The 20,944-nt window shown below is 39.1% G+C and overlaps 2 long non-coding RNA genes across 3 annotated transcripts in view; one reads left to right on the plus strand and one right to left on the minus strand.

Moving 5' to 3' along the window:
• LOC148147617 (uncharacterized) overlaps positions 1-20,944 on the plus strand; it is a 350,264-nt gene that overhangs the window by 136,128 nt on the left and 193,192 nt on the right. The gene's annotated exons all lie outside the window — the stretch shown is intronic.
• On the minus strand, positions 1,741-20,592 carry LOC148147618 (uncharacterized). 2 transcript variants are annotated; one of them, XR_015759468.1, is made up of 4 exons: positions 20,465-20,592; positions 12,771-12,935; positions 9,368-9,441; positions 1,741-2,409 (listed from the first exon to the last, which is right to left on the minus strand). It is a non-coding gene; the product is annotated as an uncharacterized LOC148147618 (long non-coding RNA). The 2 variants fall into 2 exon arrangements; XR_015759469.1 differs by lacking the exon at positions 9,368-9,441.

The raw sequence follows: 20,944 nt of genomic DNA on the forward strand, positions 1-20,944 counted from the left end.
ACAAACACTGGGCTGACAATTCAGGGCAGTTTGCTGCATTGTCAGAGGCAATAGTTTTTCGATGAGATGTTTTGCATTCAGAGATGGAGTAATCCAGGTCACCATTACAAAGTAAGGGAATGGGACGGTGTCATGGCCAATATTCATCCCTTGGCCGCCATTATTCAGAAATTCAGATAGTCTGCTCATTCTTTTATTCATTGGACCCTGCTCTGTTAAATTCACCATGTATTACAACAGCGATTATAATTCAAAGTATAAAGTTGGCTATATGGTATTGTGATGGAAATGTGTTGCTGGAGAAGCGCAGCAGGTCAGGCAGCATCTAGGGAACAGGAGAATCGACGTTTCGGGCATTAGCCCTTTGCCCGAAACGTCGATTCTCCTGTTCCCTAGATGCTGCCTGACCTGCTGCGCTTCTCCAGCAACACATTTCCATCTCTGATCTCCAGCATCTGCAGACCTCATTTTCTCTTATATGGTATTGTGTCTGGTTTCCATATGGAACGGAGGACTTTGCACATTTGACAGAACTGCATGTACTGTTGTTTCTTCTGATGTCTTAGGTTTTATGTCAGATGGTGCATCTTGGTTTCTAAATTTTTTAACTTTATAATGGTTAGATACAACTGAATGGCTCACCTGCTCACGTAAAATTGTCCCCTGCACACCACTATCAAGATCATTAATATATTGGCATATCAGAGGGCATTTAAGAGGCATCCACTTTGCTATCGATCTGAAGTCTAGAACAAGTAAGGTCAGAAGGCACACGATACCAGGTTTATTTGAAATCACAAGCTTTGGAGTGCTGCTCCTTCAACACCTGACAAAGGAGCAGCACTCCAAAAGCTCGCAATTTCAAATAAACCTGTTGGACTATAAAATTGGTGTTGTACGATTTCTGACTTTGTCTGCCCCAGTCCAACATTGGCACCTTCACATCAGTACAGGTGAGGACATAATTAGTCAACCAGTTGGGCTTTTGCAGTAATCAACAATGGGTTTTTTTGGGTTACTACTACAATAGCTGTGAATTCTGGATTTCCAAATTGAATTCAAATTTTGACATCTACCACAGTGGGATCAGATCCCATGTCCGTAAGAGCATTAGCTTGGATTCGGGATTAGTAACCCAATCCTGTTACCATATTGTCACAACTTCCCCTCGCTAGCAAGCTTTCTGGCTGAAGGTGGGATCACATTTGTCTCGATTGCTTGTAAAGGCTGGTAATAGCTTATCCCAGCTCTTGTACATCTGGAGTTTCTTGCTTCTCCGGGGTTGTGGAGCTGGTCCAGCATTGTAAAAGGATTGGAAGCCAGATGTCTTAAAGTACAGCATGTTAATCGATGGTGAAGTTCTAGCGTCAATTACTAGTCCATGGGTGTTTCATTCAGCACTGTATCAGCAGGTTTCTTTTTGCACATTTGGGTGGGTTGGTTGAAGTATTTGACTTGGAGACTAGGGACTAACTTGATTCCAGGTCTCTTCAGTGTTAACTTCAGAATCCTTGGAACATCCTGCAAGCGAAGTGCTAACTTCACAGGACACCTACTGCACTGAGGATTACTTTTGATTTAAGTTAAACAAATTCTTACAGCAATAGATAAAAAAAACAGAACTGACGTTTAGAATCAGTTATCCACTGTTACAGCAAAATCCATTACAGGAGGTTGATACAATGAGCCCTGTAATGTCAACAGGCTTAAAGCTACAGCATTTTTATTTGTTGCATTGGAGTATTCTTACTAACAATCAAGTAATTGTAAAGTATTTAATACTGTGGTATATGATATTACAGGTCAGTGGAGACATTATATCATTTTAGACAGGTATTAATAGTACAGAGTTGTCCAGTCCAATGCAATGCAGAACAGTGGAGTACATTGCAGTTTGACGTATTCCTGATGAAGGGCTTTTGCATGAAACATCGATTTTCCTGCTCCTCGGATGCTGCCTGAACTGCTGTGCTTTTCCAGCACCACTCTATTCCAGAATCTGGTTTCCAGCATCTGCAGCCTTTGTTTTTACCTCATTCATTATGGTGCAAGAGTTCATTTATTAGAGCATAATTGTTGAACATAATGCAATAGTGCTCATTACCAATTCTATAAATAATATAAAAGCTTGCATTCCATTGTAATACGATGCAGTAGATTAACATAGCATGATACATGCCAACTAGAAAGCAATGCCATACAGTACAATGGTGTATAAAATAATCAGAAAGAAGTAAGTCAGTAAAAATAATACAACAAATATAATGTAGCAATAGAAAACAGTGCAATATACTTTGGAAGTAGGTTTGCTTGCTGAGCTTGAAGGCTCATTTCCAGACGTTTCGTTACCTACTAGGTAACATCATCAGTGAGGAAGGACATCACTTTCACTGGGACAACACATCCATCCTAGGACAAGCCAAACAAAGACACGCATGAGAATTCTTAGGAGCATGGCATTCCAACCGGAACTCTATCAACAAGCACATTGAGTTAGAGCCCATCTACCACCCCCTGAGAAAAAGACCAGGAAATGACATCACCACAGGAGATGACATCACCAACCCAAAGAAACCCAAACATATAAATAGAAAGCAGGAATCATATACACTACTTTTCCTGAGGCCCATTGAAGGTGTTACCAAGTAGAATGACGAAACGTCTGGAAATGAACCTTCAAGCTCAGCGAGCAAACCTACATCCATAATGCAATATGTATATCACTTATACATTTACATCCAAGATGATTTGTAATAGTCTTAATCACACCTTTATGTCCTGTGCCACTTTTACCACCACTAAAATACTTGTGTATTGCCACCTGTTTTCTGATAGTTTTGGGCCATTAAACATAAATGTCACAGCACCTTTCAAGATCACTGGACAAATTGTTTACAACCAGTAAAATATTTTTAAAATGCTGTCACTGTTGTAACGTAAGAAATGTAGTAGCCAACATCTGCACAGCCAACGGAGCAAAATAATAAAGATCAGATTACCTGCTCTTGTGCTATTGATTGAAGTGTATATATTGACCAAGACACCAGGGACAACTTCGCTGCCCTTTGAAATAATGCCGTGGAATCTTTTATGTATATCTGAGTGGGTATTTGTTCAGCATTTCATCCAAAAGGCAGCATCCCTGTTAGCACAGCACTCCCCCAGTACTGCATTGGTGTGACAGGTATGACTTCATAACTCTTCATCTATCATCACACTAATTTTACCACCATTCGTCAACCAAAAACGTTTCTAGCATTCATTGCCAAAGGTTTTGGAAGACTGCAGCCAAAATGTCAGTAGACTGCATCACTGCACCACTCAAATAAGGGTTAGCAATAAATAGAAACATTACTTGGTATATTGTGAAGAAGAAAAATCGCTGGCAGAGATACAAGGCAGTACTTGAACCAGAGAGTTCTAATGAGATTAAACTGTTCCAGGTTTGCACTTGTGATTTATGGCAGCATGAAAGAAGGAAAATACCATTAGGCCGAACAACCCTTGAGGGTGAAATTGGTCGGTGCAAGTAACGTAGAATGGGCCAATAGAAAAACAGCGTTATTCAGTGGAAAAGAGAATCGGCTCAGTGTAAAATAAGTTGTCAATTTGCTATCAACCCAATATACTCTACTGACTAAGACAAATTTAACTGCTCATTTCCTTCTTATAGAAGCATCTCAATGATCTATCTTCTCACCATACCTCTCAAACACATTATGCTCAGAAACCTATCTAATTGCCTCTTGAACATGCTTTAATGAACTTACTCCACAACAATCTTCAAGTAATTTCATTTTAATTACTCTCTTGGATTTTGTTATCTTTGATTGCTTGTGTAGTTGCATTCTCCATGTCATGCAACACATTTATACCGAAAGATATGTCATTATTACACACTTTGTCTAAGTATCTCATGTACTCTGTTGCCTTTTTAGCTTTTCTCCATTATTAAGAGCATTATCTCCCAGCTTTTCCAGGTTTCATTTATTATCACAGGACATTGTTTTTCCCACAATACTTATTGGGATCGTGGTAACCATCTGAGACAGTGCTTTTTGATGAGGCAAGATAGTAGGACATAAGGGAACAGGTTTTAACATTGCGAAAGCCAAGATTGGGATGGACACCAGGAAGTCTCCCAGTGGGTGATCAATGGCTGAAAATGGTTGCCAAGAGTGGTGAGTGGAACCAGAGTTCATTTAACAAATATCGATGTGTTATAGTAAGGAGTCACTAGGGTTGGTAACTCTAGAAATGTGACATCAAATAGGTTGAAGACACTTCTTCACCTTCACCTGTCTTGGGATTACATACAACCTTTGGTTCCAAGGGCCGTACAGCCGTGCATTTGGAGTGAATTTAGATATCCTATGGAATCTATTAGTCTGGATTAAATCAGTTGGCCATTAGCAATTTGGGTTGGAATGTTATTTACATTTATGAACTGTTAAAACTGCTGGTCTCGCATAATACTTCATGGTTTAGTACTATTGTTGTCCAGTCTGTTGCCAAAAATGCAGTGCAAAATTGGTAAGACAGATTTGTTCTTCTAGCAAAACTCCCTGAAAGAATTGTTCGTAAAACAAAGTACAAGCTGTATAAAATTAATGAATAAAGGTGTTTGTGAAACAATATGGAGTTTGCAATGGTAGCAGCCTGGATTGTCATTCACAGTCTACTGACTGAAATAAGCTATTTCAGCAGCTTCTCTTTTAACTTCACAAATGTCATTGTCTGATAGTTAATCACTTCCTGATGATCTTTGTCTGGGCTGACAAAATGACCATAGCTGTCTGGATGACAGCATATCTGTGTGCTGTAGAACTGTACACTAGGAATAATTGGAGAGAAAATAAAATCAAATTAAGTCACAGTAGTTAGGTGTAATAAGAGGTGCATTTTGCATATGTTTCTGTTTGCAAATGGAGTTCAGCCTTGCTTACCACAATAATAATAGGCAGTGGTCTCCCGTTTACAGTCTAATGAATATCGACCTAATTTTGTGTAATATATTCCACCATATAGAACTGTCAGCTTTTTACTATGGTTATCAACATAATTCAGTAGAAAGAATAAGACAGTAAATTGAAGGCTTGGATTTCTGATCAATGTTATTTTAAAATAATTTCAGTTGGAAAATGCAAACCTTTGAGTTTCAATGAATGAGACCAATGAGATAAAGAGGAAGAGAATCTCTTACATAAGTCATATGAGGAGTTGAGCACACTCATAGCCTATGTACTCGCAGTAGGGTTCATGCATAATCTTCCAGAATGTATTGGCAATTTTCAGGAGGGTCACTTTCAATTTATTTTAAAATTATAGTATCATATCTTATTGCTTCGAGACAATAAACTAACATTAAAAAGCCTTTGGTCACTTATTCATCAAAGTGACTTCTGTTAGTCAGAGCTGGATTTACTTGTGTGTTGCCACCTGTTTTCTGGTAGTTTTGGGCCATTAAACATAAATGTCACAGCATCTTTCAAGACCACTGGACAAATTATTTTACAACTACTAAAATATTTTTAAAATACTGTCACTGTTGTAACGTAAGAAATGCAGTAGTTAATGTCTACGCAGCCAATGGAGCAAAATGATAAAGATCAGATTACCTGCTCTTGTGCTATTGATTGAAGTGTATATATTGATCAGGACACCAGGGACAACTTTGCTGCCCTTTGAAATAATGCAGTGGGATTTCTTATGTATATCTGAGTGGCCATTTGTTCAGCATTTCATCCAAGAGGTAGCATCCCTGTTAGTGCAGCACTCCCTCAGTCCTGCACTGGTGTGACAGACATGACTTTTGTGTTTAAGTCCGAGAATGGGACTTTAACCTAGGACTTTATAACGTGGAGCAAGCCCATTAAAGGGAGCAAATTAGGATTGTAGTACTTCACTTCATAATGCTTCATCTATCATCACACTAACTTTATCACCATTTAAGCGCTATTCAAAACTTATTCTGTCAATTTAATAGTGGTCCAGTACAGATGATCAATCTCTCTGAGCCACTGTTCACCTGTGCAGTGGTGAAGTGAAGTGTGGTGAATAAGTGCACTTGAGGAATTCAAGGAGGCATTGGATGATTATTTAAATAAAACAATACCCATGAGTATGGGAGAATAGCACTAAATTTTGATGCTCATTTGGAGAGCCAGTGGGCCGATGGGCTAGACACGATGGGCCGAATGACCTTCAGCACCACAACACATCCATGAATAAGTGTTACAGTTTTCCTTTGCACATCTTCCTGATAATCTGTTGAAGTAGAAATTCTCTTTGGAGTGCACCTAATACGATGGGTTGCAGGTCCCAATTGTAGACCTGTTACGTTTCTCTTTTGTACATCAGCTAAATTCTAAATGCTTGGAAACTGTATTAAGTGCCCCCATAAGCGCTTGATATTTCTTAATTATAGACAGAACCCAATAATCTGCATCTTTAGTTCTGGATAAAGGGCAGCCATTTCTTTTCCCTTCAATGGGAGAATGACATTTTCCTGCTTTGTCATTCCAGCACCTTCTTCTCAGTAGAGCGCAATACTTTATCCAGTAGAAATGCTTGATGATTGTCTAGCCACTTCCTCCCAAGGAGATCTGTCTGTCTCAGTGCATTCGCAGATAAGAGGTCTCTTGTGATGCAGTGGTAGTACCTCTATTTCAGATTCAGGAGGCTGAGCTTCAAGTCTCACTTGCTCCAGAGATGTGTAATACCATCTTTGAGCAGATTGATGAGGAAGATATCTATCTGCTGATAAAATGCCCTAGTGGTGATGAAGGGATAGAAATTATCATTCTAATAAATGTGCCCCAAGCAATAACACAGCCTGAAAGAAGAAGAAAGTGTTTTCACTAACACTAAGCTTGGTACCCTGGGTGAAAGATAATTGGCAAAGCAGAGGGGGATGAAGGGAAGATTTCTTTTCTGTGCTGAGACTTCCTCTGACAGGTAATTTCTGAAAGGGGGTGGAACCAGATTTAATTGTAATTTTCAAAAAGAAATTGCTTATACATTAGGAAAAATGAAAATTGTGGATGTTTTGGGGAAAAGGCACTTTGGGCCCTGATACCGGATGGGGCTGGTGCAGCTGCAGTTCCAGGGAAAGTAAATGTCAGTTTGCGAATCCTGCACCATCCTATTCCCAATTAAATTTGATAGCTTTCATGTTGAGGAAAAGGAGCTAAAAAAAAGTCATTCTTAAGTTAAAAAGGGGTTAAGAGCAAATAAAGTGTCTTTTTTTTTGAATTAAGGAAAAATCACATGCCTCTGAAACCACTGCTGATTAACAGCTGCTGACTAAAGGCAATTGCTGTCCCAACGTAAATACCCACACTTCCCCCTGTTTGGAGGACAGCTCTGTGTAAATTTGGATAGTTCCTTTCTGACTATACTGTCATTGCGAAAAGACTTCCTCTGAATTTAACCATTCAAATATCACATGTTCATGATCCACAGAAACCCGTTTGCACCTTAAAAGAGCTGAGTTTTGAATTCTACAATGAGAATTAATACAATGAGAACTCATGAATCAACATTGCCCAGCACTAACCTCAACACTGAAATATTTCAATTAAAACATGGCAGGCAATAATGGGGTTGATGCTACAGGCTTGAAGGGGTTAACAGAGAAGAAACTAAAACTTGTGGTTTTTGTGTTGCTTTAATCAGTAAATAAGGCAAGGATTTATAGGAAAACTGTTTGAGGGATGATTCCTGTTACAATACTCCCCATAATGTTTCTAGTCAATATGTTCATTCACTTAAGTTGCCTGAGAGATCTTTTAACACAACAAAATCATATTTTTCCATTTTGTCATACAAAAATTGTATCATAGAGAGAGCAATAAAATCCTAACCAAATCTCTGCACAGGAGACATTGAGAAAACAATGTCCAATGGAAATGTACTTAGTGGAGAAATATTGCTGCCATGCTCACTCATAGCAGCTCAGCTTCTTCTGTATGTCTTTCCAAAGCTGCTGTCGCCATCAGGAACATTTTCTTTAAAACACTAACAAAGAATTACCCATAAGTTTTAGGTCATTTTCCTTATTTCTGTTGACTTTTCTGTGGTGTCACTAGGACTTAACTGAGTCCTGCAAGTGAAGGAGCTGAATAATGTACACTTGGTTCAGTTAATATCATGTCTCAAATGACCCATCTCAATTTAATGATTAACCATCAAAAAATCAAGTTCAGTAACCTCACACCATTGAACTCTAGAACTCCCAACCAATATTTCTTCATAATTTAATTAGAATTTATCAACATTTTCTTTTCTTCTTCAATCTCCTTTTATCTAATGTGCTTTCCATTGAGTGAGCAAACATGGTCATTTATCCTCTCGTGGCCCCTCACTGAACCAGATATCTGCAACTTGTGGCTTCAGGGTGACCTGAAGCTCCTCTTAAAAGTCTGTTCTGTGGCTCTCAACCTTAACAACATGCAATAAAGTCATATCTAATCTTATTGGTGGTCTTAACTCAATTTTCCTGTGCACTCCTACCACCCCACCCCCCACATGCCCCTACAACTCCTCCCCTCCTTCTCCCACACAACAATCCTTGACTCCTTTCTAGATTAGAAATCCGTTTAATATTGAAATCATTTAAATGAATCAATGCACATTGCAGTGGAGAATTTCCAACTTTAATGATTCTCAGAAAGAAGACATTCCTCCTCATCTGCATCTTAAATGGGGGGGACTGTGGTTTTTCCCTGATTCCTACCACTGGCATCTCATGGTTTCTGCTGCCTCGGCCACCAGGTTGTTCAGACTAAGGGTTACTTGAGGTTATTGACTGCACCAGTCCTCCTTTGTCTATAAATTATCAATACCTGTCTAATGAATCAGTATTAGAGAGATGAAAACAAAAATGCTGGAGATCACAACAGGTCATTCACCGTCCATGGAGAGAAAGCAAGCTACTGTTTCATGATTCTTCATCATTAAATAGGAGACACTGTTCTTTGTTAATGAGATAGTACTTTACATGATATCCACAAGTATATGCAACTTCATTACTCATCAGTATAATTACTCAAACTCTCAAGAATTGTACAGAAGACATCTACTCCTTGCAAAGGATAATGTGGAATTCAATATCCCCATCCACGGGCTCAGTATGGAGAATGGGTGCAGCTCAATGTTGCATGAACATTAAGTCCCTCAGAATCATTACATTATACAGTGATGATTGCTTATTGTGAAATTATGTTTCTTACTTCCAAATTCCTCTATAATCGTGACTGATCAAACCTATTTTTATGATAATTAAGTAGTTTGCTTTTTAAGAAATACCTTATTTTCATTGTATTTGAAAGAAAGCATAATTAAACTACCAACTTCTTGTAAATACCTTAGAAGTGTTGTTGACAGGTGGCTCTGAGTTGTTGTCATTGTTATTGGCATTTGAATAACAGCATTACATCCCTAGAAGAATGAGTGAAAGAAAGAACCAGAGACAGTTAGCAGCATTTGGAAGAGCAGGTGACAGCTGCCCCAGAGACAGTCAATATTATGGAGAAGAATGTATGAAAATGTCTTAAATGAATGGCTACTGAGGTACTTGGTGCATTGGCTTAATTTATGAAAACTCCTCAGTTTCAGGAAAGTTCCCATTAGATTAGAACATATTAATCCTTTATGGAGACTATTTGCTAACAGAAGCAGGAAACTATAGTTCAATCAGTTTTGCATCTGTCACAGGAGAAAACGTTTGAGGCTAATTTTAAAGAAGTTTTATCAGGGAACATGGATAAGTTCAAGGTAATCAGGAAGAGTCAACATGGTTTTGTGAAATAGAAATCATTTTGATCAATATATTGGAGTACTTCGAGGAGGTAACCTATATTATGGATAAAGGGGGACCAGTGGATGTTCTGTACCTAGACTTGATGAAGTGTCAGATCAAGGGCTATTGTGGTAAGTAAAAGCTCCTGGTGTAGGAGATAGGATATTGGCTTGGACAGAAGATTGGTTGGCAGAGAGTAGATATAAATGTTAATAAAAATAGAAAATGCTGGAGAAACCTAGCAGGCTTGGCAGCATCTATGGAGAAAGAAACACAGTTAATGTTTCAAGTCTGATGTGACTCTTCACAGAGTCATTGAGTCATAGAGATGTACAGCACAGAAACAAACCCTTCAGTCCAACTTGTCCATGCTGACCAGATATCCCAACCCAATCTAGTCCCAACTGCCAGCACCCAGCCCATATCCCTCCAAAACCTTCCTATTCACATACCCATGCCTTTTAAATGTTGCAATTGTACCAGCCTCCACTACTTCCTCTGGCAGCTCATTTCATACATGTACCATCCTCTGTATGAAAACATTGCCCCTTAGGTCTCTTTTGTATCTTTCCCCTTTCATCCTAAACCCATGCCCTCTAGTTCTGGACTCCCCCACCCCAGAAAAGAGACTTTGTCTATTTATCCTATCCATGCCCCTCATGATTTTATAAGCCTCTAAAAGGTCAACCCTTAGCCTCCGACGCTCCAGGGAAAACAGCCCTGTCTGTTCAACCTCTCCCTATATCTCAAATCCTCCAACCCTGGCAACATCCTTGTAAATCTTTTCTGAACCCTTTCAAGTTTAACAACATCTTTCCAATAGGATGGAGACCAAAACATTAACTTTGTTAATGAGTTTCATCATCATTTGCAGTTTTCATTTCAGATGCCAGCATCTGTGGTATTTTGCTTTTATTTGAGGCATAACGGAGTCCTTTTATGTTATCAAAATTTAATAAGTGGTGTGCTGCTGGGATCAGTTCTGGGACCTCAAATGATTACAATTTCTGTAAATGACTTAGAGTCAGAGCAGAAGCTGTCCTGGACAATGATGTCTGCATTTGATGAAAATGCTTTTTTAAAAAAAAAGCTTCATTGGATCTGTAGATATATCAGTGAGAGACATCTATATTACATAGATTTTGTTACTTTGCAAATGTGATCATTTATGTGCTTTCTGCAACCTTAATGATTATCACCAGCGAGAAAATAATTCCTTGGACATCCCATTTTTTGGTTGCAAAATTTGTACAAAATATATAAAAATAAACAGTCGTGTGAACATATGAACCTAAACTGGTAGGAATTCGCAGGTTAGTGAGTGCACAAAGAACTATGGCATTTGTGTCGATTTTTTGAATTGAAATAAGATATTGCACCTTACATTGTTTCACAATGGCTCACATCACACATTACTAAACAACTGTGTGATGTGCAATTCAGAGTGGATACCACAAATTAACTGCACAGACAGCAGACCCTAAATCATTCAATGAAATATTTCATCAGTGTCATAATAATTTTTGTTAAAAAGCTGTTACTTTTGTTATGTATGCAGCATTTGGGTTATAAAACATTTATTTAAAATAGAAACACATCTTGATGGCTGGCAGGATGACTAATGTGATGTTGCAATGGCGTGGGTTTCATGATGTAAGTGCTATAAAGAGATACTTCCAATATGACTGATGTTCCCAGGCTTTGTTGGGCTTTTGGAATAGATGGATGCTTAATACACTTATAGAACCAGATAGGAAGAGAGTTGCAAAATATTTCACATCTGAGAGATGCCGTTGGTTGAAACTTTTGACTGACACACGCACACACACGCACGCAGACACACACACACACACTCATGTTGACAGTCATTTTAGAGTTGGCTTCATGGCTCCAGATAATACACCTCTGCAGGGCTTAATTGCTTCTGATGCTCTTCATAGACCCTGTGTCTCCATGAAATGGAATGTGGTTTACAGAATTATGCAAATTGACAGCCATTTTAATATAGGTCAGTGTCCCTTTGTTTGAGTGTGAAGTCTTATTGTTGCAAATGTCTGGAATGTATATTAAAAAAAAAGAAACTCAAATTAATAATTGATCGAGCACATCTTCATACCACTAAGTATGCATTGAAATATGAAAGCTAGGCTCAGCTGTATTAAAATACAAAAATCGAAATTCATTTATTTTTAAAATTACACACCTTCTCCTTGCTGCCTGTCATATCCTACCATTTAACTAAGGAAGACTTGCACAAGTCAACAGTCAGACAGAGGTTCTGATGTTCAAGGGTAGTCAGATACATTTTGGAAGCATAGATCAGGAAACTCTGATCTTCCTGGCTCCCACCTGGACTGCCCCTGTGTTCTTTTCAGACTTTCATTTCCTTCCTGAATATATGGTTAACAAAAAACCTTTTGTTTCAAGAATCAGGATGTTTCAAGTACTACCAATCCACATATATTGCTGGTTGGTGAAGTTCCTGCTGGTCAAGCTTTCTTGTAAAATTGCTTCTAGTGTACTCACATTTAGTTTGCCAAGTGTGAGGCAGAGTCCTTCACAGTGTTGATCTTGCTCACGCAACTAAGTCACACTCTTGCACTGTGGGATGATGAGGCTCATCTATGAGGAATTGTATGTTAGAAATAGACCTACATTCAAATGTTAAGTTTATTGGAGATGAAGACAAACAAAAGAGGTATACCAAAATGGTCACCAGGTGTGAGACCAGACTGTTTGTGCCTGCAAAATATGCCAATAAGTATGTTCAAACAGTAAGAGTTTCTGCAACAAAAACCTACAGCTGAGCCTGTGATCAGGAACTCTGGCATGGGCAGTGCTCTCAGACCACAGGCACAGTGCTAGCATTCACAGATGATCATTTGGAACACACTTGCAGAATGACTGAGACCTTGGACTACCAGAACTACTTTCTTTAACTATGGCTTATGAATTCCTTGTAACTCACTGCTGAAGGTGAGGCCACTTGCAAGAAGACCCATGTTTTCACCAACATCACTGCAGATCATTTTCAAGCAGCACTTCTCAGTTCTGGAGGTATTAGAGGTGCCATCTCAATCTTGGTATATGTTCTGTCACCCTGTAGCAAGAATAGATGAGGGTACTGTGGAGCCTTCAACAGAAAACAGAGTGGATTCAATCAGTTTCACTAAGTATATTGTCACTTAATCATCTTTGGAAGAAAGATTACTTGATCCATATTGATTGTTGGTAAATATCATCTGTAGGTTCTGCAGCCAAGGAAGAGAACAAAGATATCTCTCTGGCTTCTTCATTTTAGCTTCCACATTCTCTTCCTGTTGTTTGTGCTGTGACATAACTGGTACTTCATTCTCAAACTCTAGCTAAGTCCTCTAGGGTGGCACGGTGGCTCAGTGGTTAGCACTGCTGCCTCACAGCGCCAGGGACTCAGGTTTGATTCCAATTGCGGGCAACTGTCTGTGTGGAGTTTGCACATTCTCCTTGTGTCTGCGTGGGTTTCCTCCCACAGTCAAAGATGTGCAAGCCAGGTGAATTGGCCATGCTAAATTGCCCATAGTGTTAGGTGCATTAGTCAGAGGGAAATGGGTCTGGGTGGGTTACTTTTCGGAGGGTTGGTGTGGATTTTTGGGCCAAAGGGCCTGTTTCCTCACTGTAGGGAATCTAATCTAAATACAGCTGTACTGGTGATGTTAGTGAGTGGCACAAACTTTTGTGAAATATCAGTGATTTTCCATAGTATTCGGACAAAGCAGTTTTTGTACAGTGAGCCAACAGAATAAAAAGGACCTCATGTGGCAGTTTTGATAACCCATCATTGACAAGATGACCCTGTCTATCATTTCATTCCCTTGTGCACCTCCCTATGGCTAAAAGCTAAGTAATGGGGCTCTGTTACATTTCTTGATGAATATGAACAGCATGGTAACATTAGTTTCTGGAAGGCACTTTTAGATTGTTTCTTAATTGTTTTTTCTTCATATAATTTACAGTAAAGCTAAGGCTGTTGGTTTTGGTAGGATTGAGTTTGTGGGATAAAGTAGTGATGATGAGGTATAGCATTGTATGTGGTTGTCAAAACCTATATAATGATTTACAGTACATTAGACTTACATTATTGGGACTTTTTTAAAAAAATCACCAATGTTGACATTGTTAAAAATACACAACACCAGGTTATAGTCCAACAGGTTTATATGGAAATACACGCTTTCAGAACTCTGCTCCATTGTCAGGTAGCTAGTGGAGTAAGGTCATAGGATACAGAATTTACAGCTATTTTGCTATAAATCAAAATCATCTTCTCAATGAATGGGTTATCAACATTCTGTGCAAGTGCAAGAAACTTTAATGCAATGGCAGATGTTTCTTCGCTTTGTGTTAATCCCAAGTGAATGGAGTACTGTTGCATGTTGAGTAGCCAATGTCAGTAAAAAACATTGCCAGACTGGTATCATCCAAACATTTCTATTATGATGAGAGGGCGGGTAAGTGGAGCTGAGGCCATGAAAGGATCAGCCATGATCTTATTGAATGCCGGAGCAGGCTCGAAGGGCCAGATGGCCTACTCCTGCTCCTGGTTCTTACGTTCTTATGTTCTATTTTTGACCGTTATACATTCTATTCTTTACTTGCTGCTTAGTTGCGAGTTGAAGAAAGTCATTTATGAATAATAGGAAAAATAATCCTCCAATCTGTCCTAACTCCAACCCATTCCCCACTAGCCTGCTGTAAATGATTCCATTTGTCAGAACAGATTTACCAATGTTTTCTCTGAGTGAACCAGCAATTTAATGCTATTCCTTTTATCTTTATCTATCTTTTTTCTTTGCTGGGAAATGGGTCTAAGCATTTTAACAATTCTTTGGATGTATATGTCTGTGGCTGGGCCTGAATTTATTCCTCATCCATTATTGCTCTTGAGTATCGTGGTGGTGAGCCAACCTTTTGAACCATTGCAGCTCATATAGTGCTTTTAAGGAAGAGATTCCTGGATTTTGTCATTGTTTGTGAATTACCAGTGATACAGTTCTAAGCAGGATAGTGTGTGGCTTGAAGGAGACCTTGCAGTGGTGCTCCAATGGGTCTGCTGTCCCTGTTCCTTTAGGTGGTTCAGGTTGCAAAATGTAATAGTCTGGTCACTATCAGACATTGCATTGCTCCTGTGGCTATCCCCTTAAGCTTTAACATAGAAAAATTTCAGATCATTGTAATAATGAAACATCATTTATATTTGTGGAAATGAATGATTCTTAATCTATACAAAAGGCATGATTTTGTGCTATTAGTTATTGGTTAACAAGCAGAGTCAAAGTATAGGACAGTAAATGGTCCAATGTCGCTATGCTCCCTGCATAGCTACATTGGACCAAAGTTTCTCTGTTGTTCACTCTCAGCAAGAGATTACAGCTCCAATAATAGCTGGGGAAGGGGAACACATGAGCAGAACAAATATCTAGTGATATTGAAGCCTCCTCTTGTGATTAACGGATATTGAATTCAGACCAAAATCCATCATCATGTTAAGTTTCATCCCAATTATGAATTAAACAAATGCATTGAGGTACTTAAACTTCATTCAAAGATTAGCATCAATTTAAACATTAAAACTTCTGAATTTACATTCACATTTTCCTTTCTCTGATCCACTGCTTTTCCCACCATATAATCTGCAATTCACTTTTATTGCTGTTGACTCTTGTCCAATCACTTCCATTCTTCTGTATTCTTGACCTTTGCAGATTATAGGCAAACACACCCACCTTTCTATAGTTTTAAATACATTGTTTGAATAACTTTGAATTACTAAGTAACCAAATACTAGGTCTTATTTAAAATTAGTTAGGTTATCAATACCTAATATCAATATAACAAAATAAATAGTTTTGCTCCTTCATGCCTTATTCCAATTCACTGATATGCATTAGTTTGAATGGACTATTGCATTTGCTAACCAGTACAAACAGGGAAACTTGAAGTAAATGTTGAGCCAGAATAGCTTCAATGCAAATATTAATCAACTTTTTCAAAGAATTGATGTGACACTGAGTTGTCCGATAAATCATCAAAATTGAGTTAATTTCATGCTGTGATATTTTTGCTAGCTATTTCAAACTTCTTGTGGAGTCATAGAGTTATAATAATATTAGAACTAGGTGCAGGAGTAGGCCATCTGGCCCTTTGAGCCCGTTCCACCATTCAATAAGATCATGGCTGATCTTTTCATGGATTTAGCTCCATTTACCCACCCTAACCCTTAATTCCTTTACTGTTCAAAAATCTCTCTATCTTTGCCCTAAAGATATTCAAAGAGGTAGCCTCAACTGCTTCACTGGGCAGGCAATTCCACAGATTCAGAACCCTTTGGAGAAGAGTATCCTTCTCAGCTCAGCCGAAATCTGCTTCCCCCTTATTTTGAGGCTATGCCCCCTAGTTCTAGTTTCACCCACCAGTGGAAACAATGTCCTTGCTTCTATCTTATCTATTCCCTCCATAATTGTATATTTTCGATAACATGCTCCCTCATTCTTCTAAATTCCAATGAATATAATCCCAATCCATCTTCTCAACTCTGGAATCAACCTACTGAACTTCCTCTGCACCCCCTCCAGTGCCAGTACATTCTTTCTCAAGTAAGAAGATCAAAACTGTACACACTGCTCCAGGTGTGGCCTCACCAACACCCTATACAGCCGCAGCATAACCTCCCTGTTTTTAAACTCCATCCCTCTTGCAATGAAGGACAATATTCCATTTGCCACCTAAATTACCTGCTGCACCTGCAAACCAACCTTTTGTGATTCTGCACAAGGACATCCAGGTCCCTCTTATAGCACAGAAACAGACCCTTTAATCCAACTAGTCCATGCCATCCATAATCCCAAACTAAACTTGTCCACTCACAGCCAGATGGGACTATATCCCTACAAACTACATCTACTTATCCAAATGTTTTTAAACATTCAAACTGTATTCACATCCACCATTTCCTCTGGAGGTTCATTCCACGTACGCACCACTCTCTGTATAAAACAATTGCCTCATGTGTTATTTTTACATCTTTCTCCTCCCTCTATAAAGGTATGCCCCTTTGTCTTGAAATCCTTTACCGTAGGGAAACAACACCTGCCTTCCATTCACCTTATCTGTAGCACTCATGGTTTTATAAACATCTACAAGGTCACCCCTCAACCTCCTCAGCTCTGGTCTATTTTGTCTCTCCTTACAACCAAACCCTCCATTCCCGGTAACATCCTGGTAAGTCTCTTCTGAACCCTCTCCAGCTTCATAATATCCTTCCTGGAACAATCACTACCAACTGTGGCTCTGATGTATTACATCTGACCTATAAGTGCTTGATACTAATAATGGGTGAGAAAGTTCACAGAAATATTCCATTTCCCAACACTAATATTTTGCCGCCCGCTGAGTAACAAACCAGCTAGATTTTATTACTGTACTATCATTTAATTGTTTTTAGTGGAACATATTTTCATATTTATCTATTTATAAGGTTCTTTTGGAAAAGGCTGGATAGTTTCTTGACAACATGCAAGAGTTACAATCAGGCAGGAGTCAGTGTACATTGTCTGTTGGACTAAATCGGTGGCATGATTAATGCTTGTAGGCAAAAATCTGCACAGCCTTTTAGTACATTAGCTCTTGAAATATGTAACAACGCTCATCACTGTGTAGGAACATTGAATATATACAATAGCTAATGTCTACTCACCAGCATCATTGCCTTGATCAGATTGATTTACTTATATAAGTCAGAGATTTGAGGATGCAAGCCCAATAATAACAGAGGCGCTTCTCCCTAAATGAATCATATTTGCCTGGAATTGTTCTATATACATTAAACATGGGCAGAAACTTCTTCAGGTAGTAATTGTATAATCTGGTGACAAATTTGAAGTCTCCAGCAATTTTTCAATGGTGTAAGGCATTGCAAAATAATTATTATACCATAGATTTAAAGGAAACTAAAGACTGTTCAGTCCAGAATTATACTACCTCTTATTTCTGTTTTGTGTCCAATTAGAATTCTATGGAATAAAATGAGTGATTCTCACTTCCATCTACAGCTTGGAAGCCAACACCAATAATTCACTCTTGGAAAACATGATAAATTCATGATTTGGAGAAACCAGTGTTGGACTGGCTTAGTTAAAAGTCACACAACACCAGGTTATAATCCAATAGGTTTGATTGGAAGCACTAGCTTCCACCTGATGAAGGAGTGGTGCTCCGAAAGCTAGTGCTTCCAGTTAAACCTGTTGGACTATAACCTGGTGTTGTGTGATTTTTAACATTATAAATTCAGGCCTCACTGTTGTTTAATATACAGCAGATCAGATTCAAGATTAACATTAACAACTAATTATTCACTAAATCATATGGCCATAAGACCAAAGGACATTGGAGCAGAAATTAGGCCATTCAGCACATCAGGTCTGCTACACCATTCAATCAAGGCTGATAGGTTTCTCAACCCCATTCTCACACTTTTTCTCTGTAACCCTTGATCCGCTTGACAATCAAGAACCTATCTGTCTCTCTCTTAAGTAAATACAATGATCTGGCCTCTGTAGCCTTCTGTGGCAGTGAATTGCATGGATTCACCATTCTCTGGCTGAAGAATCTTCTCCTTATCTCCTGAAGAAGTTTCTCCTTATCTCCATTTAAAGGTCTTCCCTTTATTCTAAGGCTGTACCCTCAGGTCCTTGTCTCTCCTACCAATGGAAAGATTTTCCCAATATCCAGGCCATTCAGAATTCTGTAAGTTTCAATTTGATCCCCCCTCATCTTTCTAACCTCCATCAAGGAAAGACCCAGAGTCCTCAAATGTTCCTCATATGTTAAGCTTTTCATTCCTGTGACTATTCTCATGAACCTCCTCACAACCTGCTCCATGGCCAGAACAACCCTCCTGAGATATGTGGCCTAAGACTGCGTACACTACTCAAAATGTGGTCTGACCAGAGCCTTATAGAGGCTCAGAAGTACATCCCTGTTTTTATATTCAAATCCTCTTAAATTAAATTCCAACATTGAATTTGCCTTCCTAACTACTGACCCAACCTGCAAGTTGACTTTGAGAGATTCCTGGATTAGAACTACAAGTCTGTTTGCACTTCAGATTTCTGAATTTTCTCCCCATTTAGAAAATAGTCCATGCCTCTATTCTTCTTACCAAAGTGCATGACCTCACACTTCCCCACATTGTACTCCTTCTGTCACTTCTTTGTCCACTCTCCTCACCTGTCCAAATCCTTCTGCAGCATCCCCATCTCCTCAATGCTACCTGTCCCTCTAACTATCTTTGTGTCATCTACAAACGTAGCCAAACTGCCCTCAATTCTTTCATCCAGATCATTAATGTATAAAGTGAAAAGTTGTGGTCCCAACACTGAGCCTTGCGGAACACCACTTGTTGCTGGCTGCTATCCTGAGAAGGTCCCCCCTTTATCCCCACTCTCTGCTTTCTGTCAGACAGCCAAGCTTCTATCCATGCTAGCTCCTTGCCTCTAACACCATGGGCCCTTATCTTACTCAGCAGCTCCTGTGCAGCACCGTATCAAATTCAGACAGAGTGGCCTGGCATGCGATTGCATTTCACATTGTTAACTTCCCGACTCATCCGTCAAATGTAAACCAACACTTTTAAGAGTGTCCCTTGAATTGACGATTGGCTAATTAGAATCATGGAATCGTCACAGCACTGAAGGAGGCCATTTGGTCCATCATGCATGCCCCAACTCTTCTAGCAAGCATCAAGACCTTGTGCTAATTTCCTGCTTTTTTCCCACATGGCCCAGCATAGTACTTCTACCAAATAACCATCCAATGCCCCTCTTGAATGCCTCAGTTGAACCTGCCTCCACCGTATTTCCAGGCAGTGCATTACATACCCTAAATGAATGAAAAAAACATTTCTCACAATACCCTTTCTTCCTTTACCTGTCACTTCCAACTGGACAATCAGTCTGATGCTTAAATAAAAGTCTGTTGGGATTTTGTATCAGGAATGAGACCTTAACTTAAAGGATATAAGGGTGCTGAAAGTCCCACGAGAAATAATGAAAAAAAAATTCAAATGAGTTTGAATTAAGACTAAATGTTTTCCATTAGTTGAGTTAAAACCCCAACTACTATACGTATTGGAAACAAATAAATTATCTTCAAAACTGGGGCAGCTTTTTGCTGATGTTAACATTATGTAGTTATTATATTAAGTCTGTAGAAATTGTAGTTGAGATTTTTTTCTTGTGGCAACAGCAATGGTATTAGAGTCTTCATGTGAACACTGTCCAACAGACTGTTTCATTTTCACTACAAGCGGAACAAAGACTAGTTGCTCAATTTCCAGTTTTATGCAGTCATTTGGTTTTTTGGCCCCACCTTTGGTTATTTCAGAGGCAGCTGAATCCACCGCAACTTTCTGCCAAAACCCAGAGGTGTGTGGAAAGACGTAATGTCCCTACAGACGAAATACCACAAGCAGCTACATTGTCAGAACCCTGACAGAGGAACAGAGGGTTCAGACAGCATTGATTTCCAACAAAATAACATTTTTTTCAGTTGATCACAGGAGATAAAAGCTATCTCTCTATCATGAGAGGTTGCAAGAATCTTCCCTCCCGACATTATATTACTTACGTTCTTCTTCATACCTTGTAAAGAACCAAAGCCAAACTGGTGGTCAGTTGTCAGATGGAAAGAAACAGAAAATACAATGCTACAGGTTGTGACATTTCTCTTGAAGCAACTAGGCATTTAGCTGCAAATCACCTGACAGTTAAAAGGGAGGCGTTTCCATTCATGGATTACTATTGACAGCTATATCTCATCAGCAAAACCTGCATGAAAACTGTTTAGTCCACATTCCTCCAGTTCTGGCCTCTTCTGACTCCCCTATTTCAATAAGGTCACCAATGCACCAAATAATCAAATACTTAGATCCTTTGCACCATCTCTAATCCATGCTGGATTGTAACAATACAGCATAGAAGAAGTAAGCTTCGAACCTCCAGTTTGTTGTACCTCTTAGAAAGGTTTGCGATTGGTGGTAAATGATCAGGAGGCAGTAAGGACTGCAGATGCTGGAAGTCAGAGTAAATAAATGTGAAGCTGGAAGAG

The sequence above is a fragment of the Chiloscyllium plagiosum genome, unplaced genomic scaffold (genome assembly GCF_037043375.1).
Source record: "Chiloscyllium plagiosum isolate Xiang-an unplaced genomic scaffold, Cpla_swu_hap1 HiC_scaffold_15, whole genome shotgun sequence".
Lineage (NCBI taxonomy): Eukaryota > Metazoa > Chordata > Chondrichthyes > Orectolobiformes > Hemiscylliidae > Chiloscyllium > Chiloscyllium plagiosum.